Genomic DNA, 20,525 nt, shown 5'->3' with positions numbered 1-20,525 from the left:
CCCATCTCTACTAAAAATAAAAAATTAGCTGGGCACAGTGGCCCATGCCTGTAATCCCAGCTACTTGGGAGGCTGAGGCAGGAGAATCACTTGAACCGGGAGGTGGAGGTTGCAGTGAGCAGAGATTGCACCATTGCACTCCAGCCTGGACGACAGAGCAAGACTCCATCTCCAAAAAAAAAAAAAGGGGGAGTGCACCCAAGATGAAAGGCATGGTCTTTTTTGTGACCTAATTTTAGAAGTGACATTGCATCGATTTTGCCACATTCTATGGGCAGGAAGCAAGTCATAGAGTCTAACCACACTCAAGGGTAGGGCATTAATGCAAGGGTTGGAACATTGAGGGCCATCTTAGAGGCTGTCCCTACACCATGCACGTCAATCCAGTGGCTTCATACCACCTGTACCTGTGACTCTTTGCCTGACGGCTTTGCTCTGGTGCATGCAGGCAGCCAGAAGTTCTGGAGAATTCATTTTCCCTGCTAGCATACCTCAACTAACAATGGCTGGGAGTTGGAGGATAAATACCCCAGCTCCCTCACCCTTTGCATAAGATAACTCTCAGGGTTTGTCCAAGATGAGTTAAGACCTAGATATCGCAGAATAACCTGCTCATTTCCACATGACGTACTGGCTGCCCTCCCTTCTGCATCTCATCTCCTCCATCCCCTGCCAGCACTCCCTGCAATCACCTTACAGATAAACCACTTTTACTCAAATCAGAGTGTCTCAGGTACACTTCTGAAGCACCCAACTGTATTAGTTTTCTAGTGCTGCTGCAATAAATTACCACAAACTTGGTGGCTTGAAGCAACATAAGTTTGTTATTCTCTTACAGTTCTGCAGGCTCAAAGTCCAAAGTCAAGGTGTTGGCAGGGCTGGGCTCCCTTTGAAGGTTCTAGGGAAGAATCCTTCCTTGTCTCTCTCCTAGATTTTGGTAGCTCCTTGTAATCCTTGGTGTTCCTCAACTCAAAGCTGCATCATTCCAGTCATTCCATGGAGAGGCTTCCATGGTCTCTGTGTGTCTTTGTGTCCTCTCCTCTTCTTAGATGGACACTTGTCATTGGATTTAGGGCTCATTCTAGTTCAGTAAGACTTCATCTTTTTTTTTTTTTTTTTTTTTTTTTTTTTTTTTTTAAGAGACAGCGTCTTACTCTGTCACTCAGGCTGGAGTGCAGTGGCACAATCATGGCTCACTGCAGCCTCCAATTTTTGGGCTCAAGCAATCCTCCCATCTTGGCCTCCTAAGTAGCTGGGACTACAAGTGTGTGCCACATGCCTGGCTAATTTTTTAAAATTTTTGGCTGGGTGTGGTGGCTCACAACTGTAATCCCAGCATTTTGGGAGGCTGAGGAGAGTGGATCATTTGAGCTGAGGAGTTAGAGACCAGCTTGGCCAACATGGTGAAACTTCATCTCTACTAAAAATACAAAATTAGCTGGGCGTGGTGGTGCATGCCTATAATCCCATGTACTTGGGAGGCTGAGGCAAGAGAATCACTTGAACCCAAGAGGCGGAGGTTGCAATGAGGAGAGATCGTGCCACTGCACTCTAGCCCGGGCTGCAGAGTGAGACTCTGTCTCAAAAAACAAAACAAAACAAAAAGCCCAGGTGTGGTGGCTCACACCTGTAATCCCAGCACTTTGGGAGGTCGAGGCGGGCGGATCACGAGGTCAGGAGATTGAGACCGTCCTGGTTAACATGGTGAAACCCCGTCTCTACTAAAAATACAAAAAAAAAAAACAACAAAAAAAACATTAGCCAGGCGTGGTGGCGGGCGCCTGTAGTCCCAGCTACTTAGGAGGCTGAGGCAGGAGAATGGCGTGAACCTGGAAGATGGAGCTTGCAGTGAGCCGAGATTGTGCCACTGGACTCCAGCCTGGGTGACAGAGCGAGACTCAGTCTCAAAAAAAAAAAAAAATTTTATTTTTGTAGAGACAAGGTTTCATTATGTTGCCCAGGCTGGTGTCAAACCCCTGGCCTCAAGTGATCCTCCCACCTCAGCCTCTTGCATAGCTGGGAATACAGGCTCAAGCCACAGTGCTGGGCTAGTAAGATCTTATTTTAACTTAACTAATGACATCTGCAAAGATGCTATTTCCAAATATGGTCACATTCTGAGGCTCCAGGTAAACATGAATTTTGTCAGGGGAGGAAGACACTATTCCAGCTCCTGCACCAATAGAGGACGATGATGTGTCATTAACTGATTTGGGGAGGACACAGGAGGGGGGAGGACAGAGGAGGGGGGAGGACAGAGGAGGGCGGAGGACAGAGGAGGGGAGGACAGAGGAGGGGGAGGACAGAGGAGCAGGGAGGACAGAGGAGCAGGGAGGACAGAGGAGCGGGGAGGACAGAGGAGGAAACAGGTCTGGAGTGTGATGAAGAGTCTGCTTCCGGTGTGATACTTGGGTGTGCCCACTGGGTTTCCAGCAGAGACATCTGGGGGGCAGGTGAAGGTCAGCAGAGAGGTGAGAGGTGGGGGACGCCACTGGGAGCTGTTGGGTGTAGGTGGCATTTATTTATTTATTTATTTATTTATTTATTTATTTATTTATTTTTGAGATGGAGTTTCACTCTTGTTGCCCAGGCTGGAGTGCAGTGGCGCGATCTCAGCTCACTGCAACCTCCACCTTCCGGTTTCAAGTGATTCTCCTGCCTCAGCCTCCTGAGTAGCTGGGATTACAGGTGCCTGCCACTATGCCCGACTACCTTTTGTGTTTTTAGTAGAGATGGGGTTTCACCATGTTGGCCAGGCTGGTCTCAAACTCCTAACCTCGGCCTCCCAAAGTGCTGGGATTACAGTGAGCCACCGCGCTCAGCCCAGCATTTATTTTATTTTTATTTATTAATTTTTTTCTTTTTTTTTTCTTTTTAGACAGAGTCTCGCTCTGTTGCCCAGGCAGGAGGGCAGTGGTGCAATCTTGCCTCACTGCAAACTTTGCCTTCCGGGTTCACGCCATTCTCCTGCCTCAGCCTCCCGAGTAGCTGGGACTACAGGTGCCCGCCACCACACCCGGCAAATTTTTTGTATTTTTAGTAGAGACAGGGTTTCACCATCTTGACCAGGCTGGTCTCGAACTCCTGACCTCGTGATCTGCCCGCCTGGACCTTCCAAAGTTCTGGGATTACATGCGTGAGCCACTGTGCCCAGCCTATTTTATTTTATTTTAATCATTTTTTTCTTGAGACAGAGTCTCGCTCTGTCTCCCAGGCTGGTGAGCAATGATGCGATCTTGGCTCTTGGCTTTCTCTTCAAGGCTAAGATTGGGAGATGAAGAGGAATCACAGAAGAGACTAAGAAGTGGTGGCCTTGGAGGTGGGAGGGGAAGCTTGGAGTGCACAGTCCTAGAGGCTGAGAAACGACCATCAGGTTGGGCGGGATGGAGCCCTTCTAGTGGCCGAGTGGGAACAAAATACTGAAAGGAGAGGATCAGAGAGAGGACGAGAGAAGAGCAGCCGGACCCAGTGATGACTCTTGGGATGTTTTGCTAGGAAAGGGAATGTATTCTAGTCCTCTCTTTGCATCCTGTAGGATTGGTTCCAGGACCTCCCTGGATACCAAAATCCACAGATGCTCAAGTTTCTTTTATAAAACAGCATAGTATTTGCATATCACCTATGCACATCCTGCTGTATATATACATACATGTGTATATATGCTGTATACATGTATGTATATATACACATATATGTATATGTATACATATGTGTGGCTAGAGTGCAGTGGCGCGATCTTGGCTCACTGCAACCTCCACCTCCCGGCTTCAAGTGATTCTCAGGCCTCAGCCTCCCGAGTAGCGAAGATTACAGGCACGTGCCACCATGACTGGCTAATTTTTTTGTATTTTTAGTAGAGACGGGGTTTCACTATGTTGGCCAAGCTAGTCTTGAACTCCTGGCCACAAGTGATCCGCCTGCCTCATTTTTATTTTTTAATTTTTATCATTTTCTGAATCCGGGCTGCAGAGAATGTATTTTTTTTTTTTACCGTTGTGATATTTTTAACCATAAAGATAATTGTTAAAATAATAAAATAATTAAACATAGGCCGGGCGCGGTGGCTCACGCCTGTAATCCCAACACTTTGGGAGGCCGAGGCAGCAGATCACGAGGTCAGGAGATCAAGACCATTCTGGCTAACATGGTGAAACCCCGTCTCTACTAAAAATACAAATAAATAAATAAATAAATAAATAGCCGGGCATGGTGGCACATGCCTGTAGTCCCAGCTACTCGGGAGGCTGAGGCAGGAGAATCACTTGAATCCGGGAGGCGGAGGTTGCAGTGAGCTGAGATTGTGCCATTGCACTCCAGCCTGGGTGACAGAGCGAGACTCCATCTAAAAAAAAAAAGAAAATAATAATAATAATACAAAAAATTAGCCAGGCGTGGTGGCGGGTGCCTGTAGTCCCAGCTACTCAGGAGGCTGAGGCAGGAGAATGGCGTGAACCTGGGAAGTGGAGCTTGCAGTGAGCCAAGATCGCACCACTGCACTCCAGCCTGGGCGACAGAGTGAGACTCTGTCTCAAAAATAAATAAATAAATAATAATAATAATTTAAAATAATAAAAATAATAAATAGATAAAATATGGTTTTGTTTTTTTGTTTGTTTGTTTGGATAGAGTCTTGCTTTATCACCCAGGCTGGATTGCAGTGGTGCAATCATCACTCAGTGCAACCTCAACCTCCCAGGCTGAAGCGATTCTCCTGCCTTGGCCTCTCGAGTAGCTGGGACCACAGGTGTGCGCCACCCACTGGACTTATTTTGTTAATGTTTTTTGTAGAGATGGGGGTCTTGCTACTTTGCCCAGGCTGCTCTCCAACTCCTGGGCTCCAACAACCCGCCCACCTCAGCCTCCCAAATTCTTGGGACTATAGACATGAGCCAGCATGGCTAGCCAGGGTTTTTTGTTGTTGTTTTTTGTTTTTCTTTTTGTTTTTTTGAGACAGGATCTCACTCTGTTGCCCAGGCTGGAGTGCACTGGCATGATCTTGTCTCACTGCAACCTCCACCTCCCAGGTTCAAGCGACTCTCCTGCCTCAGCCTCCTAAGTAGCTGGGACTACAGGTGTCCGCCACCACGCCCAGCTAATTTTTTTCTATTTTTAGTAGAGACAGGGTTTCACCATGTTGGCCAGGCTGGTCTCGAACTCCTGACCTCAAGTGATCTGCCTGCCTCACTCTCCCAAAGTGCTAGGATTAGGGTTTTTTTTCCCTAATGTTTTCCATTCACAGTTTGTTGAATCCTGGATAAGAAACCCGTGGCTATGGAGGGCCAACTATAATATTTCCTGTGACTGTTGTAACCAATGCCCACAAACTGGGTGGCTTCAGGACAGCAGAAAACAAAACAATATGACTATTATATATCAATAAAATATAATTTCAAAACAAAAACAAAAAAACAGACATTTATTTTCTTACAGTTCCGGATCCCTTAAGTCCCAAATCAGTATCATTAGCCCCAAGTCAAGGTGGCCCTCTGGAGGCTCTAGGGGAGGATCCTTTCTGCCTCTTTAAGCCTCTGGTGGCTCCCAGCATTCCTTGGCTTGTGGCTGCATCACGCCAGTTTCTGCCACCATTGTCACATGGACTTTTTCCCTGTGTCTCTGTGTCTGGTTCCCTTTTTTTCTTTTTCTTTTCCTTTTTTTTTAAATTTTTTTGAGACGGAATCTCGCTCTGTCACCCAGCCTAGACTGAAGCGGTACAATCATGGCTCACTGCAGCCTCGACCTCCTAGGCTCAAGGGATCCTCCCACCTCAGCCTCCTGAGTAGCTGGGACTACAGGCACACACCACCAAGCCCCACTAATTTTTAAAAACTTTTTTCTAAAGACAGGGGTCTCACTATGTTGCTCAGGCTGATCTCAAACTCCTGGGCTCAAGTGATCCTCCCAACTCAGCCTCCCAAGGCTCTGGGATTACAGGTGTGAGTCACGGTGGCCTCTCTATTCTTTTCTGATGACATTTTTTCTTTCTTTCTTTCTTTTTTCCCTCTGGCTCTGTGACCCACGCTGGAATGCAGTGGCATGATCTTAGCTCACTGCAGCCTCTGCCTCCCCAACTCAAGTGATCTGATCTTCCCACCTCAGTCTTTCAGGTAGTTGGGACTACGGACGCCCGCCACCACACCTGGCTAATTTTTGTATTTTTAGTAGAGACGGGGTTTCACCATGTTGGTCAGGCTGGTCTTGAACTCCTGACCTTCGGTGATCCACCTGCCTCAGCCTCCCAAAGTGCTGGGATTACAGGCGTGAGCCACTGCACCCGGCCAGGACACTTGTTAATAGATTTAGAGCCCATTCTAATTCAGGATGATCTCATGTCAGGATTCTTCACATAAATACAACTTCAAAGACCCTTTGTCCAAATAAGATCACACTTACAGGCTCTGGGGGTTAGGATATGAATGTACATTTTTGGAGGACTGTCATTCAACCAACTATAGGGAGTAAACAGATGGGGCTGGGGTGGGGAGGTGACTTGGCGAGCCAAGTGCTTTGGTGTGAATGTTTGTGTCCCCCCAAATTTATATGTTGAAATCTTTTTTATCTTTTTTTTTTTTTTTTGAGATGGAGTCTCATCACCCTGTTGCTCAGGCTGGAGTGCAGTGGCGCAATCTCAGCTCACTGCAACCTCCACCTCCTGAGTTCCAGTGATTCTCCAGCCTCAGCCTCATGAGTAGCTGGGATTACAGGCGCCTACCACCATACCTGGCTGATTTTTGCATTTTTAGTAGGGATGGGATTTTTGGCATGTTGCCCAGGCTGGTCTTAAACTCCTGAGCTCAAAGCAATCTGCTCACTTTGGCCTCCTAAAGTGCTGGGATTACAGGTGTGCACCACCATGCCTGGCCAATATGTTGAAATCTTAACCCCCGAGGTCGTGGTGTTAAGAATTGGGGCCTATGGGAGATGAGGAGGGTGGAGGCCTCGTGAATGGGACCTGTGCCTTTACACAAGAGGCTGGAGAGAGACCTCATGCCCTGTGAGATGAGAGGGCGAGAACGCTAACATCTTTGTCTATAAAAAGAGCCTGGCTGGGCGTGGTGGCTCATGCCTGTAATCCCAGCACTTTGGGAGGCCAAGGCAGGCAGATCACCTGAGGCCAGGAGTTTGAGACCAGCAAGTTCAGCCATAGTGAAAACCTGTCTCTACTAAAAATACAAAAATTAACTGGCATGGTGGTGCATGCCTGTAATCCCATCTACTAGGGAGGTTGAGGCGGGAGAATCACTTGAACCCTGGAGGCGGAGGCTGCAGTAAGCCGAGATCACGCCACTGCACTCCAGCCTGGGCAACAGAGTGAGACCCTGTCTCAAAAAAAAAAAAAAAGAAAGAAAAAAGTCTCAGTGCCGGAGGAATGGAAGTCTCTGCTCAGGAACAAGACAAAAGTCCTCAAGTCTCTGTCCACTCCCCATGCCATTCCCCAGGACCCCAGCATCCCCCGCCCCCACTATCCTTGGCTCCGTGACTGTTCTCCCAGGTCAGAGCCCGCATCACACTCTTTCAACCTCCAGAAGTTTGCCCAGGAAGTCTCTCCACCTGACTGGCCTTCCCTCCCACAACTCCCTCTGTCTGCCTATCCTTAAAGTAGCAGCCAGGGTGACCCTTCTGAAGGGGGTTTGGGTTATGCCAAGATCTCTTCTTCCCTCCCCTCCCCTCCCCTCCTTTTCCCTCCCCTCCCCTCCTCTTCCCTCCCTTCCCCTTCCCTTTCCTTCCCTTCTCTTCTGACAGAGTCTCCCTCTGTCCCTCAGGCTGAAATGCAGTGGCACAATCTCGGCTCACTCCAACCCCCGCCTCCCGGGTTCAAGGAATTCTATTGCCTCCTCCTGAGTAGGTGGGATTACAGGCATGAGCCACCACACCTGGCTAATTTTTGTATTTTTAGTAGAGACGGGGTTTCACCATGTTGGCCAGGTTGGTCTCGAACTCCTGGCCTCAAGTGATCCACCCACTTCGGCCACCCAAAGTTCTGGGATTACAGGCATGAACCACCATGCCCAGCCTTCTTTTCTTTTTGAGATGGGATCTTTTTCTGTGGCCCAGGCTGGAGTACAATGGCATGATCATAGCTCACTGCAGCCTCAAATTCTTAGGTCCAAGTGATCCTCTTGCCTCAGCCTCCCAAGTAGCTGGGACTAGAAGGCATGTGCCACCACGCCCAGCTAATTTTTAAATTTTTTTTTAGAGTTGGTGGTCTTGCTATGTTGTCCAGGCTGGTCCCAAACTCCTGGCCTCAAGCGATCCTCCTGCCTCAGCCTCCCAAAGTGCTGGGATTGTAGCTGTGAGCCACCATGCTCAGCGCAGCCCTGCCAAGATCCGTTTTCCATTCCCATGGCACTCAGCAGTCTCCTCAGAGCAGTTTCCACAATTGTAATTACCTAGTTTGGCAGAGTGATGTCTTAATGTTGCTCTCTCTGCTTCTAGAATGTGAGCCCCCAGAGAGGTCAGGGCCTGGGAGACTTATTCATTTACATATCCCACGCACCTAGTCAGGCATAGCACACAGTAAGTGCTTAATATATGTGCCCAGGAGGTTTGCAAATGAATCCCTTTCGGCCAGGCACGGCGGCTCACACCTGTAATCCCAGCACTTTGGGAGGCCAAGGTGGGTAGATCACTTGAGGTCAGGAGTTCAAGATCAGCCCGGCCAATATGGCGAAACTCTGTCTCTACTAAAAATACAAAGGTTGGCAAATGAATCCCTTTCGGCCAGGCACGGCGGCTCACACCTGTAATCCCAGCACTTTGGGAGGCCAAGGTGGGTAGATCACTTGAGGTCAGGAGTTCAAGATCAGCCCGGCCAATATGGCGAAACTCTGTCTCTACTAAAAATACAAAACTTAGCCAGGCATGCTGGCGGGTGCCTGTAATCCCAGCTACTCAGGAGGTTGAGGCAGGAGAATCGCTTGAACCAGGGAGGTGGAGATTGCAGTGAGCCGGGATTGCACCACTGCACTCCAGCCTGGGCAATAGAGCAAGACTCAGTCTCAAAAAAAAAAAAAAAAAAAAAGGAATCCCTTTTGTCCAGGCAAGTGGGATGCACTGGTTCTCTGACCAGCAATTCCCCAATTCCCCAACTGGACGGGTCACTTGGTGTCCCAGTGGAATATTCGGGAATCTTCTCTAAGGCAACAGGACACACACACACACACTCACACAAGCACAATCACACACACACACACACAAAATGAACCCCCCCTCCTCAATTTCTTTACCAACTATTTTTCCCCCCAGGCAGAAAATGAACCATTATTAAAACAACACGGCAACCGGCCGGGAAAACCCATTTACAGCGATTTATATCGCGTCGCTGCGGCTGCCGAGAGGAAATGGGAGGAGAAGCTCGAGGTTTAAGCACTGGGTGAAAAATCACATTCCATCAGAGGAAGAACAGATGGGTGTTTTTTTCCTCCCCTTTCTCCCCCTTGCTTGGGCTCGGAGTCAGGAATCTATGTCAGCCTTGGGTTTGTTCTTGGTGTGATAGGGTGATTCTGGGGAGACAGAGGCCCAGCCAGGCTGCTGGGTCCCAGGGAGCAAGCGGTGGCTTGTGAGCCACTGAGGACCCCCGCTCCCCATCCTCCATCCTCCTGCTCACCCGCTCTGTCTCCTGGGCCTGTAGGCTGCCGATCTGAGCCCCATCCCCCATCCTGCTATTTTAATTTTTACATTTTCTCATCACCCCTTGGAATTACCGTCTCTCCTTATTTCCTTCCTCCTTCACAGTCTTTTTCCTTGAAGGCAGGGCCATGTCTGTCCTGTTCGTCGTTGCATCCTTAGGGCATTGAACACATAGCAGTGGCTCCCATATCTGCAGACAACCACTAACCCTCTGCCACGGTCCCACCATCACGCCTGCCATCCTATCCTAACCTTACTAAGGACACCTTCCCCCACTCCCCGGCGGCTGCGAGCGCGCTGGAAGACGGGGGCTGTTTAGTTTGTTTCCTTCATGGATGGATCTACTGTCCCTCCACCCCCAAAGAAAGCCTGATTCACAGCTTTCTGGGTGTTGGGATTGGGGGATGGGGACAGACAAGCATGACTGAGTCATTCAGCTGTTTAAAAGCTATCACTGACTTCTTCAAAATTGAAAAATGTTATCGTGGCTCCAAAGGTCCTTTCCAACCTAGACCCAAAACACCTGTTCAGTTTAAACCACGCCCCCGCCACCGCGCCAGCCCCCACAAACATGCTGGCACCCGCCTAGGCACCACCTAGTCAAACCCCCTGGCCCATGTGGTCCCCAACTCACCCATGATGCTTTGCATCGCCTTCACCAAATGCCCCGCCCCTCCCTCTGTGTCCACCCCAGAGCTGAATCCAGCCCACAGATGTAATTGGCTTGGTCCATGCAGGCTTTAAAAACATTTTGTAATGACTTGCTAGCTTTTATTTATTTATTTATTTATTTATTTTTGAGATGGAGTCCCACTCTGTTGCCCAGGCTGGAGTGCAGTGGCGCAATCTCGGCTCACTGCAAGCTCTGCCTCGTGGGTTCACGCCATTCTCCTGCCTCAGCCTCCCTAGTAGCTGGGACTACAGGCGCCCGCCACCACGCCTGGCTAATTTTTTGTAGTTTTAGTAGATTCGGGGTTTCACCGTGTTAGCGAGGATGGTCTCGATCTCCTGACCTTGTGATCCGCCCACCTCAGCCTCCCAAAGTGCTGGGATTACAGGTGTGAGCCACCGCGCCCGGCCCATGACTTGCTAGCTTTTAAATATAGGCTGCTTTTTCATTGTTGTTGTTGTTGTTTTTGTTTTTGAGATGGCGTCTCGCTGTGTCGCCCAGGCTGTAGTGCAGTGGTGTGATCTCTGCTCACTGCAACCTCTGCCTCCTAGGTTCAAGCGATTCTCCTGCCCCAGCCTCCCAAGTAGCTGGGATTACAGGCAAAGGCCACCAGGCCCAGCTAGTTTTTTTCTATTTTTAGTAGCTGGGATTACAGGCAAAGGCCACCAGGCCCAGCTAGTTTTTTTCTATTTTTAGTAGAGACAGGGTTTCACCATGTTGGTCAGGTGGCCTTGAGCTCTTGAACTCAAGTGATTCGCCCCCCTCAGCCTCCCAAAGTGCTGGGATTACAGGCCTGAGCCACCAGTGCCAGACCTCAGGTGATTTTTGCATAAAAATCTGGATGCCTGACTTCCCCTAAAGATGAAATCTTGTCTGGGCGCGGTGGCTCATGCCTGTAATCCCAGCATTTTGGGAGGCCTAGATGGGCAGATCACCTGAGGTCAGGAGTTCGAGACCAGCCTGGCCAACATGGCAAAACCTTGTCTCTACTAAAAATGCAAAAATTAGCCAGGTGTGGTGGCACGTGCTTGTAATCCCAGCTACCTGGGAAGCTGAGGCAGGAGAATTGCTTGAACCTGGGAGACGGAGGTTGCAGTGAACCGAGATTGTGCTACTGCACTCCAACCTAGGTGACACAGCAAGACTCGTCTCAAAAAAACAACAACAACAAAAAAAAACAACTGAATTAAATGAGTTCATGCTATATAAGGAACGGGCTTAGCAAGTGCTGATAAATGTTACTCATTCTTATCATTATTTGCCATAGTCCCACCCCTCCTTACTGTCTCCCTGACACTGAAGTTGTTCCATTGCTGGTGCAGTCAGTCTTTTTATCTTGGCTGCTTGGCGTATTTATATTACCTACTGGCTGTCCCTGTAGGTTTGTGGCATGCTCCAGCTCAGTTCTGGGTCATCACCTCTGCTATAAAGAGGTTCCCCAGTCTGGGCACAGTGGCTCAAGCCTGTAATCTCAGCACTGTGGGAGGCCAAGACAGGAGGATCGCTTGAAGCCAGGAGCTCAAGACTAGCCTGGGCAACACAGTGACACCCCATCTCTACAAAAAATAAATAAATAATTAGCCATGCATGGTAGCATGTGCCTGTAGTCCCAGCTACTCGGTAGGCTGAGGCAGGAGGATCGCTTGAACCCAGGAGGTCGACTGCGCCACTGCATTCTAGCCTGGGTGACGAAGAGAGGTCCTGTCTTAAAAAAAAAAGAAAAAAGAAAAAAAAGCCTCTCTGGTCCTCCACCTCACTGTCTATCTGTTTCTCAACACTCCCCATTTTTGAGTTTCCCTCCCCCTCCACTGTACCACGGGCCCCTCCTGACGCTTCATCAAGTGCTTGTGGAATTGGATATCAGGGCCTGTGTTCATTTCCTGGGGCTGCTGAAATACATTACCATAAACTAGGTGGCTGGAAACAACAAGAATTTATTATTTCACCATTCCAGAGGCCAGAGGTTGCAATCAGGGTGGTGCAGGGCTGCAATCCCTCCGAAGGCACTAGGTGAGGATTCATCCTTTTTTCTTCCAGCCTCTGATGGTTCTTTGCTTGTGTCTGTACTGCTGAAAGCCCTGCCTGTCTTCACTTGGCCTTCTTCTCTGTGTCTAACCCCCTTCTCTTCTAAGGTCATTTATCATTGGATTTCGGGCCACCCTAATCCAGGATGATCTCATTGCAAAATCTTTAACTTAATTACATCTGCAAAAACGCTTTGTCCAAATAAGGTCACTGCTGTGGTTTGAATGTCTGTGTCCCTTCCAAATCCACATGTTGGAAGAGTTGGGGTTCTTGGGAGGTGATTAGGCCAGGAGGGCCCCATTCTCATGGGTGGGATTATTGCCCTTATAATTGAGTGTGACAGTTTGGAGATTTCTCAAACAATTTAAAATTCTTCTATTTTATTTGACCCAGCAATCCCATTACTGGGTATATACTCAAAGGAATATAAATTGTTCTACTATAAAAACACATGCACATGTATGTTCATTGCAGCACTATTCACAATAGCAAAGACTTGGAATCAGCCTAGGTGCCCGTCAATGGAGGATTGGATAAAGAAAAGGTGGTACATATGCACCATGGAATACTATGCAGCCATTAAAAAAGAATGAGGCCGGGCATGGTGGCTCATGGCTGTAATCCCAGCATTTTCAGAGGCCAAGGTGGGTGGATCACTTGAGGCCAGGAGTTCGAGACCAGCCTGGTTAACATGGCAAAACCCCGTCTCTACAAAAAAATACAAAAATTAGCCGGGTATGGTGGCAGGTGCCTGTAGTCCCAGCTACTCGAGGGGCTGAGGCAGGAGAATTGCTTGAACCTGGGAGGCGGAGGTTGCAGTGAGCTGAGGTCACGACACTGCACTTCAGCCTGGGTGACAGAATGAGATTGTCTCAAAAAAAAAAAAAAAAGAATGAGATTATATCCTTTGCAGCAATATGGATGAAGCTGGAGGCCATTCTCCTAAGTCAACTAACGCAGGAACAGAAAACCAAATACCACACGTTTTCACTTATAAGTGGTATTTAAACACTGAGTACACATGGACACAAAGGTGAGAACAACAGGCCAGGCACAGCGGCTCACGCCTGTAATACCAGCACTTTGGGAGGCTGAGGCAGGTGGATCACTTGAGGTCAGGAGTTCGAGACCAGCCTGGCCAACATGGTGAAACCCCATTTCCACTAAAAATACAAAAACTAGCCAGGCGTGCTGGCACACGCCTATAATCTCAGCTACTAGGGAGGGTGAGGCAGGAGAATCTCTTGAACCCGGAAGGCAGAGGTTGCAGTCAGCCGAAATTATGCCAGTGCACTCTACCCTGGGCAACGGAGCAAGACTCCATCTCAAAAAAAAAAAAAAAAAAAAGATGGGAACAACAGACACTGGTGTCTACTTGAGGGTGGAAGGTAAAAGGAGGGTCAGGATTGAAAAACTACCTGTTGGGTGTTATGGTGATTACCTGGGTGACAAAATTATCTGTATACCAAACTCCTGCAAAATGCAATTTACCCAAATAAGAAACTTGGACATGTGCCCCTTGAACTTAAAACAAACATTGGAAAAATAAATAAATAAATAAATAGGCCAGGCACAGTGGCACACGCCTGTAATCCCAGCAATTTGGGAGGCTGAGGCAGACGGATCACTTGAGCTCACTAGTTCGATACCAGCCTGGACAACATGACAAACCCCATCTCTACAAAAAATACAAAAATTGGCCGGGTGCGGTGGCTCACGCCTGTAATCTCTGCACTTTGGGAGGTCGAGGCGGGTGGATCACGAGTTCAGGAGATCAAGACCATCTTGGCCAACATGGTAAAACCCCGTCTCTATTAAAAATAGAGAAAATTAGCCAGGCATGGTGGCAGGCGCCTGTAATCCCAGCTACTCGGGAGGCTGAGGCAGGAGAATCACTTGAACCTGGGAGGCGGAGGTTGCAGTGAGCCGAGATCGCGCCACTGCACTCCAGCCTGGCGACAGAGTGAGACTCCGTCTGAAAAAAAAAAAAATCAGTTGGGTGTAGTGGTGCGCACCTGTAGTCCCAGCTGCTCCCTGGGAGGCTGAGGTGGGGGGATGGCTTGAGCCCGGGAGATGGAGGTTGCGGTGAGCCGAGATCGCATCACTGCACTCCAGCCTGGGTAATAGAACCAGATCTTGTCTCAAATAAACAAATAAATAAAACAAAAATAACTCGCTTGGCCAGGTGCAGTGGCTCACACCTATAATCCCGGCACTTTGCGAGGCTGAGGTGGGTGGATCACCTAAGGTCAGGAGTTCAAGAACAGCCTGGCCAACAGGGCAAAACCCCATCTCTACTAAAAATACAAAAGTTAGCCAGGCATGGTGGCACACACCTGTAATCCCAGCTACTCAGGAGGCTGAGGCAGGAAAATCGCTTGAAACTGGGGGGTGGAGTGGGCTCTGACCAGACACCAAATCTGCTAGTGCCTTGATCTTGGACTTCCCGGCCTCCAGAACTGTAAGCAATACATTTCTACTGGCTGGGTGCAGTGGCTGACACATGTAATCCCAGCACTTTGGGAGGCCGAGGTGGGCAGATCACCTGAGGTCAGGAGTTCCAGACCAGCCTGGCCAACGTGGCAAAACCCCGTCTCTACTAAAAATACAAAAATTAGCTGGGCGTGGTGGCGGGCGCCTATAATCCCAGCCACTTGGGAGGTTGAGACAGGAGAATCGCTTGAACCCGGGAGACCGAGGTTGCAGCGAGCCGAGATCGCGTCACTGCACTCCAGCCCGGGTGACAGAGCGAGACTCGGCCTCAAAAAAAAAAAAAGAAAAAGAAAAAATTCTATTACAGTTGACCTTTGAACAACACAGGCTTGAGCCATAACTGCCTGAGTCCCCTTGTAAGTGGATGTTGTTCCGCCTCTGCCACCCCTGAGACAACCCCTCTTCTTCCTCTTCCTCCTCAGCCTATTCCATAGGAAGACTCGTGGATGAAGACGGTTATGGTAATCCACTTCCGCTTCATGAACGGTAAATACATTTTCTCTTTCTCATGATTTTCATAACATTTCTTTTTTCTAGCTTACTTTATTCTAAGAATACTGTATGTAATATATAGAACATACAGAATACGAGTTCATGGATTGTTTATGTCATTGGTAAGGCTTTTGATCAACCATAGGCTATCAGTGGTTAAGTTTTTGGGAAGTCCAAAGTTATATGCAGGCCAGGTGCAGTGGCTCACGCCTATAATCCCAGCACTTTGTGAGGCTGAGGCAGGAGGATCACTTGAGCCGGGAGTTCAAGACCACCTTGGGCAACATAGCGAAACCCTATCTCTACAAAAAATATGAAAGTTAGCTGGGTGTTGTGGTGTGCGCCTGTGGTCCCAGCTACTCGGGAGGCCTTAACTTTCTTCTTTTTTTTTGAGACGGAGTCTTGCTCTGTCGTCCAGGCTGGAATGCAGTGGCGCGATCTCGGCTCACTGCAAGCTCCACCTCCCGGGTTCACACCATTCTCCTGCCTCAGCCTCTCAAGTAGCTGGGATTACAGGTGCCCGCCATCACACCTGGCTAATTTTTGTACTTTTTGGTAGAGCAGAGTTTCACCATGTTGGCCAGGCTGGTCTCAAACTCCTGACCTCCAGTGATCTGCCTGCCTCAGCCTCCTAAAGTGCTGGGATTACAAGCATGAGCCACCGTGCCTGGCCTCCTTAATTTTCTTTGTCTCTCTTCACTCATTCAGTTTTTTATTTTATTTTATTATTTTTTGAGTGGAGTCTTGCTCTGTCGCCCAGGCTGGAGTGCAGTGGTGCAATCTTGGGTCATTGCAATCTCTGCCTCCAGGGTTCAAGCAATTCTCCTGCCTCAGCATCCCGAGTAGTTGGGATTACAGGCACCTGCAGCCACACCCAGCTAATTTTTGTATTTTTAGTAGAGACAGGGTTTCACTATTTTGGCCAGGCTGGTCTCAAACTCCTGAGGTCCGGTGATCTGCCTGTTTCAGCCTCCCAAAGTGCTAGGATTACAGGTGTTAGCCACTGCGCCTGGCCATCATTCAGTTTTTTGAAGCCAATGGAGACTCAGACCCTGCACCCCCAGCCGTGCCCCCAGAAGCCCGCTGTCTTCTCTCTTCCTTGCACCCACGGGAATGGCTCTCCCTCCGGGAGGGATGGGTAGGGGCAAATGCCACCCCGTCCGCCCTTTGTTACCAGGGAGGCCGAACCCACCTCTCTTCACACTGCAGAAGAACTCGGGTGGGCACCCCCACTTTCCCGCAAGCTCGCAGAGAGCATCCTCCACCCACCCGGCAAGCACCACTTCATCATGCCACCGCCAGGGTGTCAGGCCGGGCGGGGCTGAGCGGTTGTCATTTCTCTAACTCGTCAGAACTCTGCACTTCCTTGACAGTTCGCTGGCTGGCCTCCGACCCGTAGCTGATTTCTTTCCAGGGCTGACAGGTTGGGTTAAGAGGGAGCGCTCCCCTGAGCCGAGACATACTTTCTTTTGCCTCCAAGTTGCTTCATCCCCCACCCTTCACCAAGAACGCCCACAACTCCTGGATGGTGCATTACCCTCCCACCCCCCCACCACGTCCCCTTCCTTTCCCTCTATTCCCAAATGACGGCAGCCCTGGGGCCAAACTGGCCCCAGATGTGTTGTTTGGCCTGTATGGTTAACTCCTTGTTTTTAAAAAATTCCTTTTTTAAAAAAAATTAAAAAAAAAATTTAAATTCCTTTTTGGAATAAAATTCACCTAACATAACACTCGCCATTTTATTTTATATTATTTTTAGAAACAGAATCTCTCTCTGTTTCCCCGGGCTGGAGTGCAGTGGTGCAATCATAGCTCACTGCAACCTCAAACTCCTGGGGTCAAGCGATCCTCCCACCTCAGCCTTCCAAGTAGCTGGGATTACAGGCAGGCTCCACGTTGCCCAGCTAATTAAAAAAATTTTTCGCCGGGCACTGTGGCTCACGCCTGTAATCCCAGCACTTTGGGAGACTGAGGTGGGTGGATAATCTGAGGTCAGGAGTTCGAGACCAGCCTGGCCAACATGGTGAAACCCTGTCTCTACTAAAAATACAAACATCAGCCAGGTGTAGTGGCACGCGCCTGTAATCCCAGCTACTTGGGAGGCTGAGGCAGGAGAATCGCTTGAACCTGGGAGGCAGAGGTTGCAACGAGCCAAGATCGCACCACTGCACTCCAGCCTGGGCAACAGAGCAAGACTCTGTCTCAAAAAAAAAAAAATTTTGTAGAGGTGGGGTCTTGCTATGTTGCCCAGGCTGGTCTCAAACTCCTGGGCTCAAGCAATCCTCCCACCTCTGCTTCTCAAAGTGTTAGGATTACAGGCATGAGCCACTGTGCCCAGCCAAGATTAATTGTACATTTTTTTGTTTTTGTTTTTTGAGACAGAGTCTTGCTGTGACACCCAGGCTGGAGTGCAGTGGTGCGATCTTTGCTCATTGCAACCTCTGCCTCCTGGGTTCAAGTGATTCTCTTGCCTCAGCCTCCTGAGTAGCTGGGACTAGAGGCGTGCACCACCATGCCTGGCTAATTTTTGTATATTTAGTAGAGATAGGGTTTCACCACATTGGCCAGAATGGTCTTGAACTCCTGACCTCAAGTGATCTGCCCGCCTCGGCCTCCCAAAGTGCTGGGATTACAGGCATGAGTCACTGTGCCTGGCCCCAATTGTACATTTTAAAATGTACAATTCACTGGACTTTTGTATACTCAAAGAGTTGTGCAACTATCACCTCTAATTACAGAACATTTCCATCACCCCCAAAAGAAGCCCTATCCCCACTAGCAGTCAATCTCCATTCCCCATCCCCCATCCCCTGGCAACCACCAATCTGTTTCTGTCCCTATGTGTTTACCTGTTTTGGGCATTTCATATAAAGGAAGTCATACACTATGTGACCCTCTGTGTCTGGCTTCTTTCACTTTTCCAAATGTTTTCAAGGGTCATCCATGTTGTAGAGTTAATGTCTTTATTGTGAAACACATAAATCTTAGGAGCACAGGTCCGTGGATTTTTGAAATACATTTCACCCTTATCACTGTCACCTAGTTCAAGATCAAGAACAGTCCAGTCTCCCAGGAGGCTCCCTGGGCTACTTTCCAGGAAGTGGGCTGCCTCAAAACATCACCAAGCCAGTGGCTCTTTTTTTTTTTTTTTTTGAGACGTAGTCTTGCTCTGTTACCCAGGCTGGAGTGCAGTGGTGCTATCTTTCTTTGCTCACTGCAACCTCTGCCTCCTGGGTTCAAGCAATTCTCCTGCCTCAGCCTCCCACGTAGCTGGGACTGTAAGCAGACGCCACCATGTCTGGCTAATTTTTTTGTATTTTTAGTAGAGACAGGGTTTCACCATGTTGGCCAGGCTGGGCTTGAACTCCTGGCCTCAAGTGATCCACCCGCCTCGGCCTCCCAAAGTGCTGGGATTACAGGTGTGAGCCACCACACCCGGACCAGTGCCCATCTGATGGTGATTATGCCCCTAACAACAGAAATTTGTCGCAACTGGGGGGTGCTGCTGGTACGTAATGGTTGGAGGCCAGGGATTCTGCTCAACGTCCTACAGCGCACAGGACAGCCCCCATCACGCAGGATCATTTAGCCACAAATGTCAATGAGGCCGAAGTTAGGAAACCCTGGGCTTCCCCAACTCTTTTCATAGGTTACTTCTGCCTGGCCTTGAACAACACAGAATGAAATCACTCGGGGTATTCTCTTTGTTATCTTGCTTCTCCTACTGAACATTATGTCTCTGGGATTCATCCATGCTGTGAATGCGTCGGTAGTTTATTCTTTTTCATTGCTGCGTTATATTCCATTATAAGAATGTCCTCCCGTTTCTTTTCCACTTGCCAGTCGATGGTCAACTTAAGGGGTGTCTGGTGTTTGGTGATCATGAATGAAGCTGCTAGGCACATCCATGGATATGTCTTTAGGTGAACCTAAGCTCCTGTTCCCACTGGGAATCAACCCAGGAATGGAATTGCTGGGTAGCAGCAATTTAACTTTAGTAGATCCCCATGGGATATTTAAAGCTCAGGGAATTTTGCGCAACAACCGTGATTTCTGGCTTCTCTTGAAGAAGCTATTCTGGCAACATTGAGCCTGAGTTCCCACGTGGTAGCGCACAGCTGGAGCTGAGTGGTAGCAAGCGGGTGCCTAAGGAAAAGGGGGGGTGGTGCAACTTCAGCTACCCTGTCCTTCACCACCACCTCACACCTGCCCAATTTCTGCATTTTCATTCCCCGGTCAGCATTTGGCTTTGTGTCCCCTGAAATGAGCTCATGCAAGGTTAGGAGTCACCTTCTACCTTCCCGTGGCCATCACCTCTACCTCTCTGGGACCCACCTATAACCCCTCACTCCTATTCCCAACCCCCTTCCCAACCTATCTCCATTCCACAGAGGCTGCAAGCCCCCACATCCACCTTAATCCCAAACACAGGATCCCTTTAGACCTGGCAGGCATTTCTGGGTTGCCGCAGACCCCAACACTCCCTATCACACTATTGCAGCTTGAATCCTGCCGGCTTTTTTCTTGGTAACAGCCTCAGAGCCTCCATATGAGTGAGTGGTCCTCTCTGCCCAGATCACCATGAGGGGGACTGCTATTTAAAGCCAGCAGGTCCCTGCCTCAGTTTACCTGTCACTTCCCCAGGGCTGGGCAGCCTTCTTTGTGCCAGAACTGGCCAGTGCCGGGACTGGATCTGTCTCATTCATCGCTGTTTTCCCACCACTCAATTCATTACACAATGAATCCTGGCCCTGAGGCTTGAAGGAGAGAGAGGCAGAGTCAGTGCCAGGTTGAATAAGCCACTTACTGGCCACACGTTCTGCAAAAGCTAGCTGGTGAGCTTGCCAGGCACATCGCACTCCTCAAAGGAGAAGTCCCTCCCCGTTGCTGGTCTGAGGGATCTGGGTCTGAGAAATCCCTCTTCCTCCCCAGAACACACTGGCCAAGTCCAAGTCCAGCAAAGCTTAGGGCTTCTTCCCTGGGATCCTTAACCCCACAGGCCAATCCCACCCCTCAATCGTCCCGGTCTTTTCCATGCATGGTCTAAATTTCCTCCAGTGGAGCCACCAGGGCAAGGCCTTCCGCCTGCCAGACTTTCCCGGACTCCCCAGTTGATCACCCATCTTCCCTCACCGCCCTCAACTCTCCGCTCCTCTCTCCCTAACACCGGGCTGTCTCCTCACCTTCTCACACCTCCCAACCTCCCTACGCATTTTTC

The sequence above is a fragment of the Pan troglodytes genome, chromosome 20 (genome assembly GCF_028858775.2).
Source record: "Pan troglodytes isolate AG18354 chromosome 20, NHGRI_mPanTro3-v2.0_pri, whole genome shotgun sequence".
Classification (NCBI taxonomy): Eukaryota; Metazoa; Chordata; class Mammalia; order Primates; family Hominidae; genus Pan; species Pan troglodytes.
Note: the sequence above shows the minus strand (reverse complement) of the source record.